The sequence below is a fragment of the Phaenicophaeus curvirostris genome, unplaced genomic scaffold (assembly GCF_032191515.1).
Source record: "Phaenicophaeus curvirostris isolate KB17595 unplaced genomic scaffold, BPBGC_Pcur_1.0 scaffold_53, whole genome shotgun sequence".
NCBI classification, from domain to species: Eukaryota; Metazoa; Chordata; class Aves; order Cuculiformes; family Cuculidae; genus Phaenicophaeus; species Phaenicophaeus curvirostris.
This window is the reverse complement of record NW_027206675.1, coordinates 1,185,860-1,190,265: the sequence shown is the minus strand read 5'-3', so window position 1 is coordinate 1,190,265 and position 4,406 is coordinate 1,185,860.

Sequence of the window (4,406 nt, the reverse complement as noted above, 5' to 3'; positions counted from 1 at the left end):
GTTGCTATTGTCACATCATCATCATTTAAAATGCCTGTTCCTACTGTGACATCATCCTCATTTACAAAGCCTGTGCCTATTGTGACATCATCGTCATTTACAATGCCTGTGCCTGTTTTGATATGTTTGTCATTTACAATGCCTGTACTTATTTTGAAATCAACTTTCTTTACAATGCATTTGACTATTGTGATATCATCGTCATTTACATTGACTGTACATACTAGGACATCATCGTCTTTTAAAATGCCTGTGCCTTTTGTGACATCATCGTCATTTACAATGCCTGTGCCTATTCTGACATCATTGTCATTTACAATGCCTGAGCTTATTTTTACGTCTTCGTCATTTACAATGCCTCTCCCTATGTGACATCATCGTCATTTACAATGCCTGTGCCTATTTTGACAACATCATAATTTACAATGCCTGTGCCTATTTTGACATCATCGTCAGTTACAATTCCTGAACCTTTGTGACATCCTCGTCATTTACAATGCCTTTGCCTATTGTGACATCATCGTAATTTACAATGCCGGTGATTATTGTGACATCATCGTCATTCACAATGCCTGTGCCTATTGAGGAATCATCATCATTTACATTCCTGTGCGTATTGTGACATCATCGTCATTTACAATTCCTGTGCCTATTATGACATCATCGTCATTTACAAAGCCTGTGTCATCTGCGCCTATTGTGACATAATCTTCTTTTACAATTCCTGTTCCTATTCTGGAATCATTGTCATTTACAATGCCTCTGCCTATTGTGACATCAACGCCTTTTAAAATGCATGTGCCTACTGTGACATCATTGTTATTTACAACGCCTGTGCCTATTTTGCATCATCTTCATTTACAAAGCCTGTGTCATCTCTACCTATTGTGACACCATCGTCATTTTCAGTGCCTGTGCCTATACTGATATCATCATCAATTACAATACCTGTGCCTATTGTGACATCATCGTTATTTAAATTGCCTGTGCTTATTGTGACATCTTTGTCATTTACAAAGCCTTTGCGTATTGTGACATCATCATCATTTACAAAGCCTGTTTCATCTGTGCCTATTATGACACCATCGTCATTATCAATGCCTGTGCCTTTTGTTACATCATCGTCATTTACAATGCCTGTGACTATTGTGACATCACCGCCATTTACAATGCCTGTGTCGTCTGTGCCTATTTTGACATTATCGTCATTTAAAATGCCTCTGCATATTGTGACATCATCATCATTTATAATGCCTGTGCCTAATGTGACATCAGCATAATTTACAATGCCAGTGCCTATTGTGACATCATCGTCCTTTACAATGCCTATGAGTTTTGTGACATTGTCACCATTTGCAATACCTGTGCCTATTGTGATATCATCCTCATTTATGAGGCCTGTGCCTACTGTGACATCATTGTCATTCACAATGCCTTTGCCTATTGTGACATCATTGTCATTTACAATGCCTGCACCTATTGTGACATCATCGTCATTTAAAATGCCTGTGCCTAGTTTGACATCATCTTCATTTACAACGCCTGTGCTTATCGTGACAACACCATCATTTACAAAGCCTGTGCCTATTGTGACAACATCGTAATTTACACTACCTAAACTTATTGTGATATCAACTTAATTAAATATGTCTTTTGCCTATTGTGATATCATTGCCATTTACAAGGTCTGTGCCTATTGTGACATCATCGTCATTTACAATGCCTTGTCGTCTTTACATATTATGACATCATTGTCATTTACAATGCCTGTTCATATTGTGACATCATCGTCTTTTGAAATGCCTCTGCCTATTGTGACATCACCGTCATTTACAATGCCTGTGCCTATTGTGACATCATCCTCATTTACAAGGCCTGTGCCTATTGTGACATCATCATCATATACAATTTCTCGCCTACTGTGACATCATCATCATTTAAAATCCCTGTGACTGCTGTGACATCATCGTCATTAAAAATTACTGTGCCTATTGTGACATCATCGTCTTTTAAAATGCCTGTGCCTACTGTGACATCATCATCATTTACAATGCCTGTGCCTATTGTGACATCATCATCATTTACAATGCCTGTGCCTATTGTGACATCATCATCATTTACAATGCCTAATGTGACATCAATCGTCATTTCCAATGCCTGTCATCTGTGCGTTTTCTGACATCATCCCCATTTACAATGCCTGTGTCGTGTCTTCCTATTGTGACATCATCTTCATTTTCAATGCCTGTTCCGTTTTTGACACTATCATCATTTACACTGCCTGTGCCTTTTTACGTCTTCGTCATTTTCAATGCATGTGCCTATTGTGACATCATCGTCATTTACAACACATGAGAATTTTTGACATCATCGTCATTTAAAATGCCTGTGCCTATTGTGACATCATCGTCATTTAAAATGCCTGTGGCTCTTGTGACATCATCGTCATTTTCAACGTGTAAGTCATCTGTGCCTATTGTGACATCATTGTCATGCCTGTTCCTATTTTGACATCGTCATTTACAATGCCTGTGCCTTTCGTGACATAATCGCCATTTACAATGCCTATGTCGTCTTTACATATCATGACATCATCGTCATTTACAATGTCTGTTCCGGTTGTGACATCATAGTCTTTTAAAATGCCTGTGCCGATTTTGACATCATCGTCATTTACAATGATTTTTCATATTGTCACATCATCGTCATTTACAATGCCTGTTCCTATTGTGACATCATCATCATTTATAATGCCTGTGCCTATTGTGACATCATCGTAATTTACAATGCCTGTGTCATCTGTGTCTATTGTGACATCATCGTCATTTATAATGCATGTGCTTATTGCAGCATCATCTTCATTTACAATGCCTGTGACTATTGTGATATCATTATCATTTACAATGCCTGTCATATGTACCTATTTTTACATCATCATCATTTACAATGCCTGTCATATGTGCCTATTTTGACATCATCGTCATTTACAATACCTGTATCATCTGTGCCTATTGTGACATTATCATCATTTTCTCTGCCTGTGCCTTCTGTGCCTATTGTTACATCATCGTCATTTACAATGACTGTCTCGCCTATGCATATTGTGACACCATCGTCATTTACAATGCTTGTGTTGTCTATGCCTATTGTGACATCATATTCATTTACTATTCCTGTGCCTACAACGCCTGTTCCATCTGTGCCTATTGTGACATCATCGTGATTTACAATGCCTGTACCTACTGTGACATCATCGTCCTTTACAGTCCGTGTGCCATCTGTCCCTCTTGTGACATCACTATCATACACTGTGCCTGTGTGGCCTGTCGCTTTTGTGACATCATCGTTATTAAAAATGCCTGTGTCGTCTGTGCCTATTGTGACTTCATCATTTATAATGCCTATATCTTCTGTACCTTTTGTGACATCATCGTTATTTACAATGCCTGTGTCGTCTGTGCCTATTGTGACATCATCGTTTCTACAATGCCTGTGTCATCTACACCTATTGTGACATCATCGTCATTTACAATGCCTGTGTTGTCTATGGCTATTGTGACATCATATTCATTTACAATTCCTGTGCCTATTGTGACATCATCGTCATTTCCAAAGCTTGTGTCGCTTTCCCTATAGTGAAATCATCATCTTTTACAATGCCTGTGCCTATTGTGTCATCATCGTCATTTACAATGCCTGTGCCTATTGTGATATCATCGTCATTTACAATGCCTGTGCCTATTCTGACATCATTTTCATTTACAATGCCCGTGTCGTCTGTGCCTATTGTGACATCATCTTCTTTTACAATTCCTATGCCTTTTGTAACATCATCGTCATTTACAATGCCTGTGCCTGTTGAAACACCATCGACATATACAATGCCTGTGCCTTTTGTGACATCACCGTCACTTACAATGCCTGTGCAGTCTGTGCCTATTGTGACATCATCGTCCTTTACAATCCTTGTCTCCTGAGCCTATTGTGACACCATCGTCATTCCCAATGCCTGTGTCACCTGTAACTATTTTGAAATCATCATCTTGTACAATGCCTGTGCCTATAGTGACCTCATCATCATTTACAATGCCTGGGTCATCTGCTCCTATTGTGACATCATCGTCATTTACAATGCCTGTGCTTATTGCAGCATCATCGTCATTTACAATGCCTGTGACTATTGTGTTGTCATCATCATTTACAATGCCTGTGCCTATTTTGGCATCTTGGTAATTTACAATATCTGTGCCTATTGTGACATCATTGTCATTTACAATGCTTGTGCCTATTGTGACATCATCGTCATTTACAAGGCCTGTGACTATTGTGACATCATCGTCATTTACAAAGCCTGTGCCATCTGTGCCTATTGTGACAACATCATCATTTACAATGCCTGTGCCTAT